The sequence below is a fragment of the Nicotiana tabacum genome, chromosome 22, assembly GCF_000715075.1.
Source record: "Nicotiana tabacum cultivar K326 chromosome 22, ASM71507v2, whole genome shotgun sequence".
In the NCBI taxonomy this organism is placed as follows: domain Eukaryota; kingdom Viridiplantae; phylum Streptophyta; class Magnoliopsida; order Solanales; family Solanaceae; genus Nicotiana; species Nicotiana tabacum.
Window position 1 is genome coordinate 10,439,502 of NC_134101.1, and position 26,549 is coordinate 10,466,050.

Below are 26,549 nucleotides of genomic sequence, written 5' to 3' on the forward strand. Positions count from 1 at the left end.
CACGGCGACTGAAGTAAAATCTGATTAAGTACCCAGCTATTACTTAGACCGATGTGCACAATCGATATCAATCCCAAATAAGAGAAGAAGATGACCAGTTGATTTCTAGGTCCGTTACGAAAAGAGCTACCAAGAAAAAATCGACCAGAGATCGATACCAGCCATATAGCGGAAACGATACAACTGCTGAGTGTCCGAGGTCTCTTTAAAATCAACCTCGTATACTGGGGGGCTTTATCATTGAACGCATCTGTGATGGTTATCAAAGTTTGGTGCAAAGGAAGTTACTTCGTTATTTCATGACAAACAGTGTCTCAATAGGAAACGTTGTAAGAGCCAACGATCAAAACGAACTATGCTTATGTAGTTGACCTGAGCCCTGACACAAAACATGAACACATGTATAATGACTTGTAAAGACAATCTTCTTTACCGATATTCTATGTTCAAGATTTATTATGAAAACAGGATCGAGTTCGAGCAAGCGCTCTCTCGACCATTATGCCTACGGGCTACATTACATCGAGTTCGAATTATTCACTCGAGTGCTAAGCCTATGGGCTACTTTTATTTCGAGTTCGAGCAAGCACTCACTCGACCGTTAAGCCTACGGGCTACTTCAACTATTACGCCTACGGGCTACATTGCATCGAGTTCGAATCATTCACTGGACTGCTAAGCCTACGGGCTACTTTTATTTCGAGTTCAAGCAAGCACTCACTCGACCGTTAAGCCTACGGGCTACATTATTTCGAGTTCGAATTATTACTCGACTACTAAGCCTACGGGCTACTTTTATTTCGAGTTCTAGCAAGCACTCACTCGACTATTACGCCTATGGGCTACATTATTTTGAGTTCGAATCATTCACTCGACTACTAAGCCTACGTGCTACTTTTATTTCGAGTTCGAGCAAGCACTCACTCGACCATTAAGCCTACGGGCTACATTATTTTGAGTTCGAATCATTCACTCGACTACTAAGCCTACGAGCTACTTTTATTTCGAGTTCAAGCAAGCACTCACTCGACTGCTAAGCCTACGGGCTACTTTTATTTCAAGTTCGAGCAATCCCTCACTCGACCATTAATCCTACGAGCTACATTATTTCGAGTTCGAATCATTCACTCGACTACTAACCATACGGGCTACTTTTATTTCGAGTTCGAGCAAGCACTCACTCGACTATTACTCCTACGGGCTACATTGCATCAAGTTCAAATCATTCACTCGACTGCTAAGCCTACAGTTTACTTTTATTTCAAGTTCGAGCAAGCACACACTCGACTATTAAGCTTACGGGCTACATTATTTTGAGTTCGAATCATTCACTCGACTACTAAGCCTACAGGCTACTTTTATTTCTAGTTCGAGCAAGCACTGACTCGACTATTATGCCTAAGGGATACATTGCATTGAGTTCGAATCATTCACTCGACTACTAAGCCTACGGGCTACTTTTATTTCGAGTTCAAGCAAACACTCACTTCGAATTCAAACGAACACTTGACTATTTAAGCTGAAGGTTGTTCGAGCCCGACAAATCAAAGGGAACTACCCACAAGGCCCGAAGGCAACATAGATTAAAATTCAAACTATCTATTTAGTTTGAAAGGTTATTTTTCTTCAAAAGGAAGAAAGATTTATGTTTACAAATTTTTTGTACAGAGGCGGCTATTCTGCCAAAAGGAAGTTCTTGATACAAAAACCGAAAGCGGTATCAAAAGAATGCAGCGAACGACCTAAGGCCCTAAATGACTCAATCTTCATCGGAGGCCGTATTCTCAGCACCGTCCTCATCTTCAGACTTCCCCGAGTCATCGGAGTCCTCCTCAGGAAAGGCCAGCCTCCGAGCTTTGTTCTCCTCTGCCCTGGCAACTTCAATCTCGACCCCAACATCGAAGCCCTGAGCCCTGACCTCCTCGAGAGACTCTCTCCGAGCTTGCCATTTTGTATGTTCGACCATGCTCTCAGCTTTGGCTTGGTTAACCTCGACATCGATCCTAAACTAAGCCACTTTGGCATCAACTCTTTTATTGGCCTCAATTACTTCATATTTGGCCAATTCAAGTTCTTTGGCCAAATCTGATTTATCTGAAGTGGCCAAATCCAACCGATGCTGAAGCTTTTTCATCTTTTCGATCAGCCCCAAAGAATTTTCTTTTGCAGATCGAAGTTGGGCATCAGACAGCTCCAACTGAGCTTCGACGGCTTCCTTTTTCGAGGCAAGGTTATCCATACACATTTTAAATTCTTTTGCCTCGGCCAGTAGCGCATCTACCTGTGAGTTAAGTCGTCCAATCTGCTCGATCCTCTGCCGAACCTGCAAAATCGGATCGTTAGTGGTTATCTCTTTTTCATCTTCACTATCATGGAACATTTGGAATACCTGCTCAGCCATCTCCTCATGCTCTTCCCGAGCCGCTGTTAAATCTGCTCGAAGTTTTTCACTAAGGAGATTGTACAAGTCACTCTTCTCGGTGAGGCTCCGAACCTCGGCATCATGCTCCTCTCGGATTCGAAGAAAGGCCTCGTGATGCAATACTGAAGCCTGCAAACAAGAGAAACATTAGAATTACCTGCAACTCGACATCATGCTCCTCCCAGATTCGAAGAAAGGCCTCGTGATGCAACACCGAAGCCTGCAAATAAGAGAAACATTAGAATTACCTGCAACTCTATGTGTAAAAGAAGCGGCGAAAACGCCATCAGAGTACCCGATTCAAAGCATGTTGGGCCTCGTTGAAGAGACAAGCGGGACCCATCATATTCATCACTGATTGATCTTCTTCGGTCACCAAGGACCGAAGGTAACTGGCAATCCCCACAGGGGAAGAAATAATTTGGGTATCCGCAGGTACGAAGAGCACTATCTTCCGCCTTCGGTCGGGATCGATGCTAGGGGCCCGAAATCGGTCCACTAGTTTATGAATCGATGAAGGCTCGGTAGAACCCGACCACGATGCTTTTTTGGGTACCGGCATTCCACCAAAACCAGTAACCTCCTCTGAGGCACCTGACTCGAGCCCCTCCAGAAAACCATGGATATTGGTCGACTCCTGAATACCCTCATAGGACCGATCCTCCAACATGACGGCCTCTCGAATCATGGCATCCAAAATTTGAGGGGATCCGCCAATGTCAACTATCCTGAACTCATCCCTTGAAATATCTTCTACTGCCTGAGAAGATCCACCCTCGGTATCCCTTTCAATCATCTTAGCTCGAGAATGGATAATCTTGGCTTCTTCTTGTTCTGGGATTATGGACAAGGTTCCCTGATTTGCTTCCACCGAATTGGAAGACTGTTGAATCACAACATTAGCCCATACACAGGCTAAATACTCCTTTCCTTCTTCAGGCTCGTCCTTCGACTTTCGAGATCTCTTAGCCGGTTTCTTCTTTTCCAAGCTCGGGGAGCCCGATACGCCTTTTCTCTTCCTTTCTTTTACCTGCTTCAGGACAGAAACTTCTTCGCCACCAGATGGGGGCCTCATGACTACATCTTTCCCAAGTCCTACAAAAGGGAAGAGGGAGATTTACTATACAAACCAATGAAGAGGCAAGTCGACAAAATGGATGCAGTTTCCCAACTCAAGGACTGGGTCGAGGGCATCGTGTCACAGAAGCCATATTCCGAACGCGCGTGGCGCAAACTTTCAAAGGGCCGGTGGGAGGCCCATTACTCATCTCTTTCTCTTTGTAGGCCTTGGGAAGGATGTTGCAATGAGTCCCCCGTCCGGAGATGAAGATGTCCTCCCCCACTCACCTACTCCGAAGCAGGATAAAGAGAAGAAAAGAAATGTGACTCCGAGTTACCCAACTCGGAGAAGCAGAACCCGAAAAGGAGGCAGGTGCGCAAACCCAAGGAAAGCACCAGCGCCATCCCATCGAACCTAGTCCACCGGCTCAAGGATAAGTATGAAGAAGAAGAAACAAATTCCGAGCTGGTGGCCCGTGTGCGAGTCAACACCGTATTGCCTCAAGCTAGGGAGGCTACTGAGGGGGCAGTGACCGGGGTCTTCGAACTGGAGAGGGGCGAGATTGCTTTGCCCCAAGCTAGGGAGGTCGACAAGGAGACCATGGCCGGTATCCCTTGAGCAGAGTAAAGTGCCCCGAAAAATGCGCTTGGGGTGATTGATCTCTCCGGGTCTCCTTTATTTTCCGACTCCATGATCAACGAGGCCGATATGCTAAAAGGGGGCGGCAGATTTCAATAACCTCTTCGATAGCTTAGAATTCACCGCTTCAGAGGACGTCACCGGGTTGTGTGACTTATCGGTGCCAAAGAAAGCACCGTCTTCAAGAGCCAACGGGTCTTCTTCGAGTCTGAGGTTAGTGGACCGGTTCCCGGCTCCTAGTGCAGATCCTGACTGGAAGAGGTCAATAATTATATCTATCCCGGAGGATGGCCGGGTTCTATCAGACCCCGTGGGGGTTGCTATCTATCTTCGGTGCTTGGTGACCGAAGAGGACCAGGCCAAGATGGATGAGGTGGAAGCGCCCTACCTATTCAACGAAGCTCAACAAGCATTGAATCGGGTAATTTCCTCCTTATTATGTACTTTAGATTTTAAGTTGCAAACAATCGTAACACTTTTCTTTATGCTTGCTGGCCTCGGTACTTCACCGTGAAACTTTACTCCGATATTGAGAGGAGTTAACCCAATACGAGGTCGAGATTCAGGGGCTTACTGAGAAGAAGGACACTTATACGCTTCTCAGTGAGAAACTCTAGGCCGAGCTAGAAACGGCTCAGAAGGAGTATGCCGAATGGGTCGAGCAAGTAAGACGAGTACTTGAAGATAGTGATGATGATTCGGACACAGTGGCTAATGATCCGAACCTGTAGGTTCAAAAGAGACTTGAACAGATCGGTCAACTCCAGGCGGAGGTGGATACGATAAAAGCTGAGGCCGAAGAATGGAAGAAAAGCATGGTCCTCCTAGCCTCGGAAAAGGAAACTGTCCAGGCACAACTAGTGTCGACTGAGGCCCAGATCCGGGCTGCAGAAGAAAAGGCCTCGACTCAGGCCAAAACAATCGAGGAGATCCAGTCTCAGCTGAGCTCGTTGGTCTCCAGCCAAGAAATCTGGCCAAGGAACTTGAGGCGGCCAAGTCAGAGATTGCTATGGTCAAGGCCGAGGCTAATGAGATGGTGGCCCAGCATAAGGCCAATGCCGAGGTGGCTCAACACCCAGTGAAACATTTGATGGAGCATATGAAGTGGCAATCCCAAAGGGAGGCCATCGAAGGAGTTCAAGCTCAGGGCTTCGACCTGCTGGCTGAGATCGAGAATGCCAAGGTATCTGAAGCCAAGGCGAGGAAGCTGGCTTATCCCAAGGAGGAGGATTCCAAGGAGTCTGAAGACTCGGATGAGCCCCAAGGTGGTGAAGACCCCGAAGGTGACGACGCGGCCCCCGGTAAATATTAGGCCACTTAGCATCTTTTTAGACGTTTTTGTCTTTTGTTTTTTCTTTTGAGGTTTTTTTGGTCATTGTAGATTTCTTTATTAGGGCCATTTGGCCCTTGTAAAAAGAATTTTGGATAAATATATAAGGCTTTCTTTCCCTTTCAGCTTTCAAATTTTCCCTTTGCTTTATTATTTGTGCTCACAAAGATCTAAATGACTTGGCATGAAATAATTCGGTTATGTTCGAAGTTTCAAACAATCCTTGCCTTTACATTATTCTTTTTTAAGGCGTTTTGGGGGTTCAGTGTTACCGAAAACTTTCTCCCAAAGTAAGTAATTTAGATTGTAATTGGGATGGTAAACACGTGGTGGTGCCTACGCCTGAGAAGCCTATCACTACCCACGTGGAGGGTATTTTGAGTGTTTACACTTATCCCTTCACGTTGGGCCCTTTGGACCTGGTCATCATCGCCTTCTGTAAGAGGTACGAGGTGACCCTTGGTCAAATTCATCCCTCTTTTTGGAGGATAGTGATTCTTGTCCGCTTCTTCGTAAGCAAAATGGAGAAGTGTCCCTTCACCATCGTCCATCTCATGCGTTTGTACAGCCCCTGACTCTATCGAGTGGGATTAATAAAACTTGCCTATTGGGCCTCTAAGGCCCCATTCTCGAGCATAAACGAGGATCGAGATCGAAGCTGGTTGGGCCAATTCGTTTGGATGAAAACCTTGGACTTAATCCCGGCTGAGGATATGCCATTTCTCGAGAAATGGAACATGAAACGTAAGTATAACTTCGCATTTAAAATTCCGTTTATTGCTTTTCCTTTTTCCTCCCTTCGTATCGATGTTTTCATAGTGCAGCTGTTGCTCGAATACCGAATGCAGTTCCTCGACTCAAGGAGTGGATCAAGGGTATCGTGTCATAGAAGCCATATTCCGAGAGCGCGTGGTGCAAACTTTCAAAGGGCCGGTGGGAGGCCCGTTCTCATGGTAAGATTCTTTCCTAGAATAGTCAACACTTGGGCTTCTTTCGAGCTTACTCATCTCTTTCTCTTTGTAGGCCTTGGGAAGGATGTTGCAATGAATCCCCCATCCAGAGATGAAGACGTCCTCCCCAATAACCTACTCCGAAGCAGAATAAAGAGAAGAAAAGAAAAATGACTCCGAGTTACCCAATTCGGAGAAGCATAAACCGAAAAGGAGGTAGGTGCGCAAACCGAAGGAAAGCACCGATGCCATCCATCGAACTTAGTCCATCGGCTCAGGGATAAGTATGAAGAAGAAGAAGAGGAAGAAGAAGAAGAAGAAGAAGAAGAAGAAAATTCCGAGCTGGTGGCCCGTGTGAGAGTCAACACTGCATTGCCTCAAGCTAGGGAGGCTACTGAGGGGGTAGTGACCGGGGTCTCCGAACCGGAGAGGGGCGAGACTGCTTTGCCCCAAACTAGGGAGGTCGACAAGGAGACCCTGACCGGTATTCCTCAAGCAGAGTAAAGTGCCCCGAAATATGCGTTTGGGGTGATTGATCTCTCCGGATCTCCTTTATTTTCTGACTCCATGATCAACGAGGCTGATATGCTAAAAGGACATTCACACAAGGGGCCTCAGGGGGCGGCAGATTAATATAACTTATTCGATGGCTTAGAATCCACAGCTTCGGAGGACATCACCGGGTTATGTGAATTACCAGTGCCAAAGAAAGCACCGTCTTCAGGAGCCAGTGGGTCTTCTTCGAGTCTGAGGTTAGTGGACCTGTTCCCTGCTCCTAATGCAGATCTTGACTGGAAGAGGTCAATAATTATATCTATCCTGGAGGACGCCCGGGTTCTCTCAGCCCCCGTGGGGGTTGCTAGCTATCTTCGGTGCATGGTTATCGAAGAGGACCAGGCCAAGATGGACGAGGTGGAAGTGCCCTGCATGTTCAATGAAGCTCAACAGGCGTTGAATCGGGTAATTTCCTCCATATTATGTACTTTAGATTTTAAGTTGCAAACAATCGTAACACTTTTCTTTATGCTTACTGGCCTCAATACTTCACCATGAAACTTTACTCTGATATCGAGAGGAGTTAACCCAACACGAGGTCAAGATTTGGGAGCTTACTTAGAAGAGGGACGCTTATAAGCTTCTCAGTGAGAAACTCCAGGCCGAGCTAGAAATGGCTCGGAAGCAGCATGCCGAATGGGTCGAGCAGGTAAGACGGGTACTTGAAGATAGTGATGATGATTCAGACATAGTGGCTAACGATCCGAACCTGTAGGTTCAAAAGAGACTTGAACAAATCGGGCAACTCTAGGGGAAGGGATACGATAAAAGTTGAGGCCGAGGAATGGAAAAAAAACATGGACCTCCTAGCCTCGGAAAAGGAAAGTGTCCAAGCACAACTAGTGTTGACTGAGGCCCAACTCCGAGCTGCACAGAAAAAGGCCTCGACTCAGGCCAAAACAATCGAGGAGATCCAGTCTCATCTGAGCTCGGCGGTCTCCAGCCAAGAAAATCTAGCCAAGGAACTTGAGGCGGCCAAGTCAGAGATTGATGTGGTCAAGGCCGAGGCTGATGAGATGGTGGCCCAGCATAAGGCCAATGTCGAGGCGGCTCAGGATCCTGTGAAACATTTGGTGGAACATTTGGGGTCTGAAGACTCGAATGAACCCTAAGGTGGTGAAGACCCCGAAGGCGACGACGTGGCCCCTGGTGAAGATTAGGACACTTAGATTCTTTTTAGATGTTTTTGTCTTTTGTTTTTTCTTTTGAGGCAGTTTTGGTCATAGTAGATTTCTGTGTCGGGGCCATTTGGCCCTTGTAAAAAGAATTTTGGATAAATATATAAGGCTTTCTTTCCCTTTCAGCTTTCAAATTTTCCCTTTGCTTTATTATTTGTGCTCACAAAGATCGAAATGCCTTGGCATGAAATAATTCGGTTATGTTCGAAGTATCAAACAAACCTTGCCTTTACATTATTCTTTTTAAGGCATTTTGGGGGTTCGGTGTTACCGAAAACTTTCTCCCAGAGTAAGTAATTTAGATTATAGTTTGCCGAGTGTAGCCTTTGGAACCGGTTCTGAAAAAGTTTCCTTTTTGAAGGCCTAGTTTTTGTTATGAGTCTCGAACGTCTCCGAGCCATGCTAATATGGCCGTAGCCTTTTAGTTCGGTCGCCCGATGGACTTGCTTTCCCGAGTTATCCGGGCTTGCCTCAGATAACAGTCCCTGAGTGGAGGTGGTCATGGCCTTTAAATTTCGGGGTTTGCATAATAGGTCTTATGCCCCCGAGGTCTAATAGCTCGGACCGTACGAGTTTATTTTCGGACGGCAGTCCCCTATTTAAAGAGTGATTATTCGAACTCAGGTTATAAGAGGCCCTTGGGATCGTTACCTCTAAGGGATCGGAAGCAGGAAATTCTTCAAGAAATGTAAAGAAGAAATTTTAAAATACAAGATGATTGCAAGGAAGAGACATCTCCTTATTCTTGTGCATAATAGTAACATATGTGTACATGCTTTGTGTCAGGGTTCGAGCAGCCTATGCGAGCACGATTTGTTTGACCTTTTGTCCCTTACAATAAATCCTACCGATCGATACCCTTCAACTACGAAGTTTCTTTCCTTGCTAAAGTCGATATCCCAGGGTAATGCCTCCAATATTTGAGGTTGACTGTAGAGGAGCCTCGGATACTGTTAATGTGATCTTCGACACCGATTCGTGATCAGTCTTTGATTCTAAGTTAGAACAATCAAATGTTGCCTCATTAAAAACCTTGATAGAAAACCCATTTAGGACAAAACCGTTTCAAGGGAAAAAGAGTGCAACACGTGCTTTCAGACCTAAAAACTTAGTACTACTTCTTGTCGGTCACCTGCAAGTGTTAGTCCAAAATATAAATAAAAGAAAATGAATGGGGTCGTACCTTAGCAGTAATATCGGTTTAGGTGAGTTACATTCCAATTGCTCGGTAGTTGTTCACCATTCATCGTTTCGGGCTTGTAGGATCCTTGTTCGGTGATTTCGATGATATGATACGGCCATTCCCAATTTGGCCCCAACTTTCCCTCATTCGGGTTTCGGGTGTTCAACGTGATCTTCCTTAGACTAAGTCCCCAACGTTGAAGTTTCGAAGGTTGGCCCTTCTGTTATAATATCTCTCGATCCGTTGCTTTTGGGCAGCCAACCGAACAAGAGTGGCTTCACGCCTTTCATGCAATATCTCCAGGCTCGTATTCATGGCCTCGTCATTTGATTCCTTTGTATATAGGAATCTGATACTCGGCTCTCCGACTTCAACCAGTATTAGAGCTACGGCGCCGTATACTAATGAGAATGGAGTGGCCCCGATACTGTACTTCGAGGTCATATGATATGCCCAAAGGACTTCGGGTAATATTTCCTTCCATTTTCCTTTGGCGTCGGACAACCTCTTTTTAAGATTCTGGAGTATGGTTTTGCTGGTCGATTCGGCTTGTCCGTTCCCATTATGGTGGTAGGGTGTTGATAGGATCTTGTGGTCTTCGAGAAACTTGGTAACCTTACTACCGATGAATTGTTTTCCGTTATCGCACACGATCTCAGCCGACATTTCGAACCGACATATGATGTGGCCCCAGATGAAATCGATGACCTCCTTTTCTCTGACCTTCTTATATGTCTGGGTTTTGACCCACTTAGAAAAATAGTTAATCATTAATAAAATAAGTTGGGCCTTACCGGATGCCCATGGAAGGGGGCCGACGATGTCCATCCCCCACTTCATGAACGACCATGGCGATAAAGCCGGATGCATCAGCTCCCCGGGTTGGTGTATCATCGGAGCATGTCGTTGGCATCCATCACATTTTCATAAGAACTCATTCGCATCCTTCTCCATGTCGATCCAGTAGTAACCTACTCTGATCACCTTTCGAACCACTGATTCAGCGCCCGAATGATTTTTAAAGGTGCCCTCGTGAATTTCCCTCAAAACATAATCGGTATCTCCTGGTCCTAGACATATGGCCAGCGGGCCAATGAACATTCTCCTGAACAAGGTTCCATCCTCGGACAAAAAATATGGGCTGTCTTCGTACGGAGGGCCCTCGATTCTTTTGGATCCGAGGGCAGGTTTCCGGTCTTCAGATATTCTACGTATTTGTTTCTCCAATCCCATGTCAGGCTTGTGGAGTTTATCTCGGCGTGACCTTCTTCCACCACAGATATCATGAGTTGCACTACTGCTCCAGAATTAAGTTCATTTTCTTCGACCGATGATCCTAAGTTAGCAAGGGCATCAGCCTCGCTGTTTTGATCTCGGGGTACGTGTTGTAAGGTCCACTCCTTGAACCGATGTAATGCTATCTGCAACTTATCAAGGTATCTTTGCATTCGTTCTTCTCTGACCTCGAATGTTCAATTACCTTGGTTTACCACGAGGAGGGAGTCACACTTAGCTTTGATCACCTCCGCCCCCAAGATTTTGGCTAGTTCGATACCTGCAATCATGGCCTCATATTCGGCCTCGTTGTTAGTCAATTTTACAATCCTAATAGAATGTCTAACTACATTACCTGTTGGTGGCTTTAAAACGATGCCAAGTCCGAACCCTTTCGCGTTTGAGGCACCGTCCATAAAGAGGGTCCAAATTCCTGAGGACGTCCCCGAGTTTACCAACAACTCTCGTTTGACCTCGGGTATTAGGGCCGGCGTAAAGTCGGCCACGAAATCTGCCAAAATTTGAGATTTGATGGTTGTTCGGGGTTGATACTGAATATTGTACCCACTGATTTCAACGGCCCATTTGGCCAATCGTCCTGAGAGCTCGAGTTTGTGCATAATATTTCGCAACGGGTAAGTTGTTACAACACATATGGGGTGACACTGAAAATAAGGTTTTAGTTTCCTAGAGGCGCTTAGCAAAGAGAGCGCAAGTTTTCCAGGTGAGGGTACCTAATCTCGGTCTCTCCTAAGGTCTTGCTAACATAGTAAATTGGAATTTGCGTACCTTGTTCTTCTTGAACCAAGACTCCACTTACCGCTATTTCCGATACTGCCAAATACAAGTACAACTGCTCATCTGCTTTCAGTGTATGAAGCATCAATGGACTCAATAAGTACCGTTTGAGTTCGTCCAAGGCGAGTTGACACTCCGGGGTCCATGAAAAGTTGTTCCTCTTTTTTGAGCATCGAGAGGAATCGGTGACTCTTATCCGATGACCTCGAGATGAATCGTCCTAGGGCGGCTATGCGTCCGGTTAATCTTTTCACAACCTCCACATTGTCCATGACTGTGATATCTTCAATGGCTTTGATTTTATCGGGGTTGATCTCGATTCCTCGGTTGGATACTATGAACTCGAGGAATTTACTTGATCCGACTCTGAACGCACATTCTCCGGGTTTAGTTTCATACTGTACTTCTTCAAAATGCTAAACGTTTCCTACAAATATTTTAAATGGTCCTCTGCTCGCAAGGACTTAACCAACATGTCGTCAATATAAACCTCCATTGATTTTCCTATTTGTTCTTCAAACATACGGTTTACTAGGCGTTGATAAGTGGCTCCGGCATTTTTTAATCCGAATGGCATCACGTTATAGCAGTATGTGCCGTACTTGGTAATGGAGGAGGTTTTCTCCTGATCATCCAGGTCCATCCGTATTTGGTTGTACCCGAAATAGGCATCAAGAAAGCTAAGGATCTCGTGGTCGGCCGTGGCATCGATCATGCGATCGATGTTAGGCAGAGGGAAGGAGTCCTTCGGACAGGCTTTGTTCAAATCCTTATAGTCTACACACATTCTTAGTTTGTTCCTCTTTTTAGGGACTACCACTACGTTTGCTAACCAATCTGGGTATTTAACCTCCCGAATGGACCCTATTTTAAGGAGTTTAGCTTGACCGGATGAAATTTTGGGTCCAGGCTTAGCTTGTGGGTGGTTATTTCCGGGGGGATCCCTGTCATGTCAAGATGGGACCAAGAGAAATAATATGTATTAGCTATAAGAAATTGAATGAGTTTTTTCCTGAGCTCGGGAGTTAACCCCGTGCCCAGGTAAAGCTTCCGATCGGGTAGATGCTCGATCAATATGACTTGCTCCAGCTCTTCAACTTTTGATTTGGTAGCGTCATAATCATCGAGGACTATCATCCTCTTCGTCAGTCCCCTGCTTGTCTGATTGGGTCGAGGCTGACATCGGTGATTGCTATTTGGCCTCTGTTTTTGCTTCCGAACTTGGCTCTTTTGATGTTGCAAGTGTTGAAATCGGAATTATTTCATCGACTACAAAAATCTCATTTGTTGCTGGTTGTTCTTCGTAGATTGTCTTGATCCCTCCTAGCATCGGGAATTTTAGCACTTGATGAAGGGTCGAGGGCACTGCCCTCATGTTGTGGATCCATGGCCTCCCGAACAAGGCGTTGTATCTCATGTCACCTTCGATCACATAAAATTTGGCCTCCTGGATGGTCTCAACGGCATTGACTGATAACATTATTTCCCCTTTAGTGGTTTCACATGCCATGTTGAATCCGTTCAGAACTCGGACTGCGGTCATGATTTGATCTTGTAGACCGAGTTGTTCTATGACTCTCGAACGGATGATGTTAGCTGAGCTACCTGGATCAATTAACACACGCTTAAGTCGAGATTTATTTATGAGTACAGATATTACCAGAGCATCGTTGTGTGATTGCACGATCCCCTTTGCATCCTCATCGCTAAAAGACAAGGTTCCTTCCGGTATGTAATCTCGAGTCAGTTTTCCCCTTGTGATGGACACTTTGGTGCGTTTTAACATCGGTCCTTGAGGGACATCGACTCCACCGATGATTATGTTGATAACATGTTAAGGTTCTTCTAGTTCGGTCTGTTTGTTAGAGTCCCTGCTTCTAAAGTAATTCTTGGCTCGGTCGCTCAAAAATTCTCGAAGGTGCCCGTTGTTGAATAACCGAGCTACTTCTTCTCTCAACTGTCGACAATCCTTCGTTCTGTGGCCATGAGTGCCATGATATTTGCACATTTGGTTGGGATCTCTTTGGAATGGATCGGATTGTAAAGGTCGAGACCATTTGGTATCTTTGATGCGTTCGATAGCCGATACGATGACAGTCGCATCAACATTAAAGTTGTACTCCGATAATCATGGTGCTTCTTTAGGTCCGATAGGACTGCTGAAATTGTTCTTGCTCATGATTCCTGGAGAGCTCTGACCTCGATCGTTCCTCCTTTCATTTCGCATGAACATCACCCAGATCCGCTGCTCCTATGATCTCCATTATATGGTTGGTACCTATATTTGTTTGACCTCAGCTCCCGGTCAATATCTCTCTTGATTATGTCGATGGGTCTGATAGGATAAACGGGCGTGGAATGAGCCCCAAGTTGATCGTCTTCGACCCTGATCTTTGAATGATATCGGCCCAAGTAACAGTCAGATATTCTATCAGATCTGCTTCAACTGCTGTGAAGACACCGAGCTTCAAACATTTAGCCCTTGGGTGAAGGCTTAAACGGCCCAATCAACAGCGATCGGTGGTAGGTCCATCCGTTCTATTTGGAATCGAGACACGAACTCTCTGAGCATTTCATTGTCCTTCTGTCTTACCTTGAAAAGGTCTGACTTCCTGGTCTCGACCTTGATGGCCCCGGCGTGTGCCTTCACGAAAGAATCTGCAAGCATATCAAAGGAGTCAATAGAATTAGGTGGCAAATTGTGATACCATATCATGGCTCCCTTTGACAGGGCCTCTCCGAATTTCTTTAATATGACAGATTCAATCTCATCACCCTCTAGATCATTCCCCTTGATGGCACATGTGTAAGAGGTGACATGCTCGTTCGGGCCGGTCGTCCCATTGTATTTAGGAATCTCGGGCATGCAGAACTTCTTAGGGATCGGCTTGGGAGCCGCACTTGGGGGAAAAGGTTTCTGCACGAACTTTTTGGAGTCCAGGTCTTTCAATATCGGCGGTGCTCCCGGGATTTAATCGACCTTGGAATTGTAGGTTTCCATCTTCTTATCGTTTGCCTCAATCTTCTTCTCTCCCGACTTAATTTGTTTTGTCAGTTCCTCGAGCATCTTCATGATCACAGGATTGGTCACCGATTCCTTCTAGTTCGATCTCCTTGAGACCGATTCAACTCTGTGGATAACTTCCTGGGATGGCTTGGGCTCAATTCTAATCGGTGGGCGACTCTGATTTTGGAGTTGGGCTATCGCCGCCTGTTGAGCCTGTAACATTTCAAAGATCACCCGCAAGTTAGCCGCCATGTGTGCTTTGTGCGGCTGATCAAACATCTCTACGAACGTTGTCCTTGGGATCGGTGGCCAAATTTGCGTTGATGGCTACATGTGAGTTGACGTCGATTGGATCTGCAGCGGGGGCTCCATCGAGATCGAGCGAGGGTATGTCGTTCCTAGGTGCTACGTTATCATTTTCTCTGTGGTGGCCGAAATCATTGACAACATGTAGGGGTGCTGACTGAGAGTTCGACATTTTGATCCTGGAATCAAAGACATTCCAAAGAACAAGTGTAAAATAGTGTGTGTTATGAAAGTTCGTATCAAATAACCACTATTATCATTAACCCCACGGTGGGCGCCAAACTGTTTACCCTCAAAATCGGATAACAATTGAATTTATACGCGGTTTTAAGGATACATTATCTAACTTGATACAAATTAAGAAACAAATTAATATTGAAATCAATGACAAAAATAGAAATGCAAACCACACAAGTTGAACAGTCTTAGCCTTGAAGGTTGGTCAACCTCGAGTCAAAAAGTGCCTTAATCGATGTCGAAACAGAATGACAAGATAATAAAAACCGGAAATAACAGTGTATTGCTTTGGATGTGTGTTACAATGTCTATTACAAGTAATCAGACCCCCTTTACATAGTAGGGGCGTCTTACTTTAGATACAATTCTATAATCGGTCTCTCATTGATACGTGCCGAGATTCTCGATGTGATGTCTGACCGGTTGCGTGTGTTTCTTGTCGGAATTTAAAATTAGCTAGCTGTAAATAAAAATGGTGATGAAAAGCAGCGTTAAATCGTGTCAAGGTTGAGAATGAGAGCCTAAGCTGAAATAAATAAAGTGAAAATGGGTAGCTTAGTACTGTAGCTAGCACAGGAAAATGTAAAGGAGACTGAAAATAGATAGCTTACTGCAGCGAGCAGAGGAAAATGAAAATGAAAAACAAACTGAAAATGGAAAGACAAAAGATAAGAACAAAATTATGTAGCTGGCCTTGTCTAGGTTTATTCTAAAAAAGATGACAAAAACTAAACCACAACAAAGGATTATTAAACAAATATTATTAAATTTCCAACCTTCAGAGAAAGGCTAGGCTAGCTTTGAAAAAAATGGCAAAGGCTGAATGTTGCGACCAAACACACTCACGCAAATATACGCGGTCGTCAAGTAATAGAGTAGTGAATAAAGTATCGTTCCCATGAATACTTATGATTAACTTTTGATTAATTCAAACTCAAATAGCTTATCGATTCAAGCGATTTCTTATAAAATAGATAATTATCTAATTTACTACCTAAAGTCTATCAAGTAAAGACTTACTAGAAATCAACACAGCACTTAAATAGTTTTAAATGACAATCAATGGGAGATAATATTCCAGGATCACGGGTTATATAACAATCATATTGCATTCTTAGCTTAAAATAACTAATTGATTTATCTGGATTATTGGTTGACAGGGTTGATATTACTCATAAGAATTTGTCGAACGCTTACTCGCCTATTCAAGCTAACTTAATACCTATATGTCTATGGAATTAAGATTAACAAGCACGCATTTACAATTCCTGTATTGCAACCGAGCAAGGCAATTAGGTATATGTCTATCCCAATTGTGAATCCGTTCCCCGATGCCCGGGTTTAAGAACTTGCTCTATTTAATTCTATATGCAATCTAGAGTTCTTACTTTCGAGTTCAACTCTAGATTCGTAGATAGTATTTCACTGTTAGCTACTCAGCAAAATAATTAAAAACAGAATTAAATAAACAACCCAATATGATAAAACCAACTTCGTCAAATTAAACTTCAAACATCAACATTCATGTATACCCATGACCCTAGAACAATAGGGTTCTTAGCCACTCATGTTCATGCAATCATCAAATAACTCACAAGAGTGCATAATAATCAATAAAAGAAGGAAAAATAAGAACTCAAGATGAATTCTGTGGTTCCCCATCTTTGTCGTGGCTTTTCTCTTCTTCCCAATATGTTAGCTGCCCTAAAAGAGGCATTTTTGGCTTATATATTGAGTACAAAAGTCGTGGGCCAAAGTTCTCCTATTCCTAATCTGACTTGGCTACAGGGATTGATGCTGGGGTGGATGCGTCGCATCCACCTCGTCCTCCACTTCTTAGCTTCTCATGCTAGGGTGGATGCGTCGCATCCACCCTTTGTTCCTCCTTCTCAGCTTTGCCTATGTTCGGATGCTATGGCGGATGCTATGGGCCGACTTCACTGCTAAGGGTGCACGAAATCCAAACCCTCTTCCTCTACCTAGAGCACCTTTTCTTCATATTTTTGCACTCCAAACACCCTAATTCATCACACACAACTCAATTAGTCATAAAACCAATAATTAAACCATGATGGGCATTTTAAAGATCAAATAGCATCAAAAAGCGGTTAAAACATAGGTAAAGTACCATCAACACATATCGAAATATGCCCAACATCACCACCCCACACTTAAACCTTTGTTCGTCCTCGAACAAACCATCACTATAGTAGACGAAACAAAATTAAGCTCTTATCATTCAAAGCACACTACACATATGACCATGGTTATTTGCAACAATTAGGCTCTAGAATATGAATCACATACACTTCCCTTTACTTATGCCATTCTTTAAAAATATTCAAACAAAGACAACATGCTCACAACAATCCTAACCTCAAAAACCGACTCAATGTCATAATGCACTCATGGCTTGAACACCCAACATCATAGAGAAGTCTAATAACGTTACCTATCCCTCGTGAAATCATGTGCCCTCACAACAAGAACAAGAGAGAGAGTTCAATCCACACATTCGAATCTCATGATCAAATATATTTTAATGACTCACATATATCAAAACAAAATCGCTCACTCTCACAAAGAAGTCACATGCATGCAATTGGTACCATAGGCTTGCCCTTAATGTAGATCTCTACTAATGTAAGCTCGCTCGATCTAAAATAAATTAGGACTTTTTCGTAGTTGTAATGTGGGCTAAGGGAAGGGTAGGATATATTTTAGGAATAGTGACTCAACCTCCTAAGCACTTTAACACATCATCAAATAACTTAAGCGCAAATCATTCAACACCACTTTAATTTCACAAATAATATCATCCCCAACAATATTTCCTCTTTCTTTAAACACTACTTTAATTCATACCCACTAGCAAGAATAAGACAACAATTTATTCATCTATATTTTTCTTTCTTTTTTTTTCTTCAGATTTTTCTCTTCTTCTTTTTTTTTTTTTTTTGCAATTTCCGTTAGTGGTGTAGTATTTTACAAAACAAGTGCACCTTTTTTTCCTTTCATTGGTTCCACTCAAAAGTCACCCCACACTTAGTCCCTTCTTACTTCTTTTAGCGCTCATCTAACAATTAAAGTGCTTTAAGAGGTAAAAGGATCAAAACAATATTAATTAATAATAAAAAGGGTATAGGCTTGTAATGTGGGTGCCAAATAAAAGTCAATAGGCTCAAAATGGTTAACTAGGGATAGATTTTATTTGTGATAAACAATAAGCTCAAAAAGATCAAAGAAAGCCTAAAATCATTTTTCAAACCGAGCATCACCTCAAATTTTGCTTCAACTCACATACCGGGCAAGTTCTAGACACAAGTACAATACATGGACTACACAAAAACCTCACCACACATGGCACATGACTCACTAAGGACGATCGCATTCCGACTCTCAAACAATGCACGTATTCACGAAGCCACGAGATATTAAGCATTAAGCGCAAAATGAACACAAGTCAAGAAAATGAGAAATAGTCATCACAAAACATGCTATCTAATATATAAAGGCATCAAGATTAACATCACAATATAGGGGAGATACTACACATTCCAAAGCATAAGTATGTTACTATGAAACAAGTCAAGGGCGCTTAGGTTCATCATTCTTCCTCCTTTTATTTTCTAAATTCCTAATCTATTCTTAAAAAAAACTATTACTGCCTAGTTCAAAATACATCCCATGGAAAAGAACCGAGGCACAAAGAAAAACCACAGGAGATTATTATTACCTAAAAACAAAATTTTACTAACTACTTTTCTGCTTTTCTTTAGTTGTCTGTCAATCTTCTAATACTAACACTAATTTCAAAAATCAAATGAAAGTCTTTTTGTGTTTTTCTAAGGACCTTAATCCCTTGAGAGAACTGTCCAGGTAGTCCGTCGTCGGGAAAAGTCCTTTATTTTCTACGACTACACATAACAATGAACTGAGAGTTACTCCATATAGATGACATTTACTAACTATTACAGGCCATTAATCCAGTGAATATTACAGCCCTCAACAGTATCAAAATCAACAAAAATTGTAACAGTTAAGTACATTCATCCACAAGCATAAGGATAACCCCCACCCCACATTTAAAACCGTGCTTTGACCCCAATGCACACAAATAACGTAAAGTAGGATGAGAAGAAACTCCCCTCAAGTCAAGGTGGAAGGCTCATCCGCAGTCTGTGGAAGAGCATCAGCATCCATGGCATTCATTAAGACCCCCTCCGTCCTAGCGATAGCATCCTCACGAATATGGGGAGCTGTCACACTCCTATCATCACCAACTGGAGCTGAGTCTGTAGTAGGTGGGCCATCGGCCTCAGCAGGCATGGTGTGTGGGGCCTCGGGGACTATAGGAGAAGCAAAAGTGGATGGTCCGGCAGTGGACGATGCAAGCAGCTGTGAGATGTCTATATCTGCACGTTGAACCAGAGCACGGAGGAGTAATGATACCTCCCTTATCATCGTGTCCTGCTCAGTGTGAACTCGGCTTAGATCCGCACGAGTCTGACTCAACTCATCCCTGGTGGCACTCAACTCTGCACGAGTCGCTATCAACTCAGCCATGTTCTCTTGCATATCAGCTTGCATCTGCTCAAACAACTGTTGAATGGTGAGCTTAGAAGACCTTCCCTTGTTCGGCTCTAGAACATGAGTAACATCATATGGTCCTGGAGCTTTAGCCTCAATGTCGTCATTCTCCTTATCCCATAGTACTCCCATCTCTGTCAAGAAAGCCGATAGGGTATTTGCAAAGAACAGCCTCCACTTGTAATTCATCCTGGTGCGCTGCAGTAATCTTCTGCTTTCCTTTATCATTCGGATCACTCTGTTTAGAGGCTTTTCTCTGGTTCAGCACAGGTTCTCTTATCTCTATCCCTTTGCTTGGTGGATTTAATGATGTTGTTGTAATACCCTTCTTCACTGTCCTCCTGACTAATGGTTCCTCCTCTTCTTGCTCTGATTCATCAATTAACTGCCTAGTCTGCAGTTCCTTTTCTTTGTCAGTTCGCTTCCTTTTTTCTGTGGATTTGGAGCACCTGTTGCCTTTCCGGTGGGCTTTTTGGGCGGTTGCTTGTTATTATCTTTGTCTTGTTGCTTTGATTGTTTGCTCGTTGCTGCCATTTCCCAGCCTCAGTACCTGCAATGCGAAGAATAGTGAAGTTCAGCTATAGAACATTGGCATAGAATAGTGAAGTTCAGCTATGAATCAGGTGCAACATCTAGCACTTCCAATCATTTGCATAGTCGTGTCATTTATGACTGTATGAAAGTATAGCCCATGGCTTTCAGCAGGGATGTGATAACTCTTTTCAAGTTTACAAATAAGCACTTCGCGATATAGATATCATTATGCACAACATGATGTTTATCCGAGCGACGCTCACTAACTATGTTTAATTACACATAGCAGCTCACACAATTCAAATCGAGTAACACTTTACAATTCAAGACGTCTAGCATGTGCCAGATGTTCAATTCCCTTAGACAATCTTTCATAGGCTAAAAACATTCTGACAATCAAGACAAACGACCCTACACTCATTCACTAGCATATACCAGTGTTGCTCGGTTACTCAGACTTCACCGGCACCTAACTTTACCTCTCGGGCAATTTGTCGAACAGGTGATATGCAACAGTTGTGCCTAGTTTCTTCTATCAGTGGGGTACTTCTACTACCCTCCCAGAATTAATGAGATAAAGGGAATTATAGTTTATCATCTCGCAACCATTATAACTAACAGTAATGACATCCCCAAATTATAGTTGAATCACATATGTGACATTTAAATTGGGGAAACTTAACCTAGGGGAATTTGGGCAGGGGGTCTGTTGCTACCAGCGAGAGAGAGAAGAGAGGAGAGTGAGGAGAGTAAAGAAAAAGAAAGAATGAGGGAGAAGATACATACCTATCGCGAGAGAAGAGAGAGATGTGTTTGGTCGCAAGTGAGATAAGAGGGGTGGGTCTGGGCAGAAGGCAAATTTGTGTGTAATTGTGTTTTGGCATAGGATATGTTAAAATATAACACTTACCTATGCATGCGAGCTTGGACGCGACACATCCCCACTGTTTTCTCTGAAATTGGTTGGACGCGATGTGGACGCGATAGGCAGACTTCACTGCCTTGAGCAATTGGTCCGTCAATTTTTTTTATGCTGAGGGGGATGCGATCCACCCTGTTTTCCTATATCTTTTTTTCATTTTTAAATATATACATACAAGATCTAATTCCTAAATACAGGACTTGGGTGGCCTCCTAAAAAGCGCCTGAGTTAACGTCGCGGCACGACGCAACATGTTCTTCACGCCTCCACCAAATCCATCGAGGTCTTGTGACGTGCAATGTCACCACCCCAATAGTGTTTTACTCTCTGGCCATTTACCAAGAATGTCGCATTGGAACTCATATCAGGTAATTCCACCGCCCCATGAGGTTTCACACTAACCACTTCAAACGGACCCGACCATCGAGATTTAAGCTTTCCGGGAAAAAACTTTAGCCTCGAATTAAACAAGAGAACCTCTTGACCTGGCTCCAACTCATGATGTTGGATATACTTATCATGCCACCTCTTTGTCTTTTCTTTATACAATTTGGCATTTTCATATGCATGCAATCGAAATTCATCAAGCTCGTTGAGTTGTAGCAATCTCTTCTCACCGGCCAAGTCCATCTCCATATTTAGCTTTTTAATCGCCCAGTAGGCTTTGTGTTCAAGCTCAACAGGCAAGTGGCACGCCTTCCCATAAACCAACCTATACGAAAAAGTACCTACGTGGGTCTTGTATGTAGTGCGATATGCCCATAATGCATCATCCAGCTTTCCGGCCCAGTCCTTTCTATTCCCACTTACTGTTTTCTCCAAAATCTGCTTTACCTCTCTGTTGGAAACTTCTACTTGACCACTCGTTTGGGGATGATAGGCAGTGGAAACCTTATGCTTAACTCCATACTTTGCAAGAACATTATTCAGCAATTTGTTACAAAAGTGAGTTCCCCCGTCGCTTATCAACACTCTTGGAGTCCCAAAACGTGTGAAGATGTGCTTCTTTATAAAGCTTACCACTACCTTTGCGTCATTAGTAGGAAGAGCAATGGCCTCCACCCACTTAGAAACATAGTCGACCGCCACCAAGATGTATCTGTGCCCATTAGAATATGGGAACGGTCCCATGAAATCAATCCCCCAAACATCAAAAAGCTCTACTGCCAGAATATTTTGCAAGGGCATCTCGTGCTTCCTTGTGATAGTTCCGGTCCTTTGGCATCTGTCACAATTTTTAACAAAGACATGTGCATCCTTAAACAATTTTGGCCAATAGAAGCCTGATTGTTGCACTTTTTGGGCGGTTCTATCCCCGCCGTGATGACCTCCATATGGCGAAGCATGGCAATCATGCAGTATAGCATTCATCTCTTCCTCAGGAACACACCTTCGCACCAACTGATCCGAGCACTGTCTATATAAGAATGGCTCATCCCACATGTAGAGTCTCACATCATGTAAGAATCTTCTTCTATTGTCAGGTGTCAATTCTAGTGGCGTCACCCCACTTGCAATAAAATTCACATAATCTGCATACCATGGGGCTTCACCTGAGGTGACTGCTAATAACTGCTCATCAGGAAATGTTTCTTTGATTGACCCTCCTTCAGCTACATGGTTCCGACTTTCTAATCTGGACAAGTGATCAGCCACTTGATTTTCTGTCCCTTTTCGATCTCGGATCTCTAAGTCAAATTCTTGCAAGAGGAGGACCCAACGAATCAGCCTCGGCTTGGCGTCTTTCTTTTCAAACAAGTATCTGATAGCTGAATGATTTGTGTAAACGATGACTTTGGTTCCCACTAGATAGGATCTGAACTTGTCAAACGTCCACACCACTGCAAGCAACTCCTTTTCAGTAACTGTATAATTCATCTGAGCTGGATTCATAGTTTTGCTCGCATAATAAATGGAGTGAAAGATTTTATCCCTCCTTTGCCCCAAAACAGCTCTGATTGCTATGTCACTTGCATCGCACATCAACTCAAATGATTGCGCCCAATCTGGGCCAATGATAATTGGTGCAGTCACCAACCTTCCCTTCAGCTCCTCAAATGCTCTCAGACAGGCATCATCAAACTTGAAGGGCACATCTTTCTCAAGAAGCCTGCACAAAGGAGAAGAAATTTTCGAAAAATCTTTAATGAAACGACGATAAAAACCTGCATGGCCCAAGAAACTGCGAATGCCTTTGACGGATGTCGGTGGGGGAAATTTTTCAATCGCCTCCACCTTCGCTTTGTCCACCTGCAAACCACTTTTGGACACCTTGTGCCCCAAAACTATACCTTCACGTACCATGAAATGGCACTTTTTCCAGTTTAGCACCAAGTTCGTCTCTTCACACCTAGCAAGCACTTTATCAAGGTTCATTAAACAATTATCAAAAGAACATCCAAACACAGAAAAATCAACCATGAACACTTCTACAAATCTTTCAACCATGCCAGTAAAAATAGCCATCATACACCTTTGAAAAGTCGTAGGTGCATTACAAAGACCAAAGGGCATTCTCTTGAACGCATACGTGCCATAAGGACACGTAAATGTAGTTTTCTCTTGGTCCTCTGGGGCTATAGCAATCTGATTATACCCCGAATAACTGTCCAGGAAACAGTAGTATTCCTGGCCAGCTAACCTATCAAGCATTTGGTCAATAAAGGGGAGGGGAAAGTGGTCTTTCCGGGTGGCATTGTTCAATTTTCTATAATCTATGCAAATTCTCCATCCCATGACAGTTCTTGTAGGAATTAAGTCATTGTTTTCATGAACTACTACAGTCATCCCCTCTTTCTTCAGCACGCATTGAACTGGGCTTACCCATTTGCTATCAGAGATTGAAAATACAATACCTGCATCAAGCCACTTAATAACTTCTTTTCTTACCACCTCTTTCATGATTGGATTTAGTCGACATTGTTGCTCTACACTTGGCTTGTGTCCGTCCTCCATGAGGATTTTATGCATGCAGAAAGCTGGACTAATGCCTTTAATGTCAGACATTGTCCACCCAATTGCTCGCTTGTGCTCACGTAGCACCCTTAATAGCTTTTCTTCCTGCAATTTAGACAAGTGAGAAGAAACAATAACAGGTAAAGTGTCAGAACTACCCAAATAAGCATATTGAAGGTGAGGGGGTAGGGGTTTAAGCTCCAATTTTGGAGCTTCTTCAATAGACGGCTTTGGAGGGGGGCCACTTGGCCTATTCAGGGGCTCAAACGGGTGTATTCCTTGCATGTAAGCACATGATGCATCTAGAATATGCATGATCTCCTCAACCTCATCATCAATCATCAAGCTATCAAACAACATGATTGCTTTTTCTAGAGAGTCATCTAGATATACACTCGTATCAAGAAGTTGCTCATCCACCTCCACAACAGATATCATAGAGAGCTCCTCATAGTGGCGGGGAAGTTGGATTGCTTTGTAGACATTGAAGACTGCTTCCTCGTTGTCCACCCTCATAATCATTTTCCCTTCTCGCACTTTAATTATTGCATCACCAGTAGCCAAGAGAGGTCGTCCCAATATGATTGGAACTTGTTCATCAGCCTCAAAATCTAGAATAATGAAGTCAGCTGGGAAGATAAATTTCCCAATTTGCAGTAGCACATCTTCAATCACTCCTTCAGGGTAGGCTATGGACCTATCAGCTAATTGCAACATCACAGTGGTTGGTCTTGGAGCTCCCAGACCCAATTTCTTAAACAAGGACAATGGCATCAGATTTATGCTCGCACCCAAATCACAAAGAGCACGACCCACATCAATATTACCGATTCGCACTGGAATGGTGAAGCTGCCATGATCCTTAAGCTTTTGAGGAAGCTTGTTTTGGACCCTTGAAGTGCACTCCTCAGTAAGTGCAACTGTCTCAAACTCAGTCAATTTCCTCTTGTGATCCATTATATCTTTTATGTACTTAGCATACTTTGGAATTTCACGAAATACATCCACTAATGGAATATTTAATTGAACCTGACTCAATATAGAGAGAAATTTGTTGAACATGTGATAGTCATTCTTTTTCTGCAATCTCTGGGGGAAAGGTGGTGGTGGCCTTGCAGCCTCCATTCGCTCTGAACTTGCATCATTTTTCTTTAACTCGTGTATTGCCTTAGGGGTCAGCTCCCCCTCAGGTATAGGTCTGTCCTTTCTCTTCTTTGGCACTTCCTCTAGTTCTCTCCCGTTTCTGAGTGTAACTGCATTAACTTGAGGGTTCTTCTCTGTATCACTGGGAAGAGAGCCTGTAGGTCTAGTATTTTGATTTGCTGCCAACTGCCCCATTTGCCTCTCAAGATTTCTGAAATCGGTCCTGAGCTGTTGATTGTCAAGTAACAACTTTTTTAGCAAGTCATTCGTACTCTCTTCTGTTTGTTGGGGTGGCTTCTGAGGCTGATTGAAATTTCCTTGAGGCCTATACTGATTCTGATTCTGTTGATTTCCGCCCCATGAGAAGTTAGGATGATTCCTCCAATTTGGATTGTAAGTGTTCCCATATTGTGCATGCTGATTCATCGGACCTCTGTTTTGTTGCCCCACATAGTATATAGATTCAGGATTCGTGGGGCACATGTCACTCATATGACTGTCACCATATAGTTCGCAGCAAATAGACATTTGTTGTACATGTTGCATCTGTTATGTTTGTTGCATTGTCATTCTGTTCATCTGATTGGCCAGCTTTGCAATATCTGCTCTCATGGCTGAGAAGTCATCAAGCTCAATCACCCCAGCTGCCTTCTGTTTAATTACTCTTCTTGCATCCCCATCTCCTTGCCAATTATGGTCATTAGCAGTGAAGTTATTTAGCAAGAGTTGTATTTCACTATACGGCCTCGCCATGCAACTAACCCCACACGCTGAATCAAGATTCATCTTTGATGCCTCGTCTAGCCCATCAACAAAAGTGTGACCCAAAACCTCATTAGTCTGACAATGATGTGGGCAGTCTCTGAGTAGCTTCTTGTATCTTTCCCAAGCTTGACGAAGTGTCTCGCCATCCCATTGTTGGAACCCAAGAATTTGGCTCCTCAGCGATTTTGTCTTCTTAGTGGAGAAAAACTTGATTAGGAATTTCCTTGCTAAATCATCCCAAGTGTGGATTGAGTTCGCGGGCTCCTTTTGCAACCATTCCTTAGCTTCCCCCAACAATGAAAAGGGAAATAGTGTCAGCCTGACATAGTCCTTGGAAACATTCGGATAATTATAAGTGTCCGTAATTTCCAAAAAGTTCTGAATGTGCCTCTGCGGGTCTTCATGAGATAGACCCACATATTGCCCTGTGGACTGAATCAGTTGTACCATGTACTGTTTGAGTTCAAAATGCCCCGTGATATCAGGCTTCACGATAGCCTGAGTCATATTAGCAAGATTGGGTCTTGCGTCTTCTATCACCGGACGCTCCTCATTACCTGCCATCTCTATTGGCTGTAGTTGAACTACGATGTCCAACTCTCTTTCTATTCTCGTTCTAGCTTCGACTTCCCTCCTCACTCTATGAAGTGTTTGTTCAATCTATGGATCAAAAAGAAGGAGGTTGTTTGCACTTCTACTC

At 43.6% G+C, this 26,549-nt stretch overlaps 1 pseudogene; it reads right to left on the reverse strand.

The window, feature by feature from the left end:
- LOC142175703 (uncharacterized) overlaps positions 1-26,549 on the reverse strand; it is a 155,042-nt pseudogene that overhangs the window by 115,790 nt on the left and 12,703 nt on the right.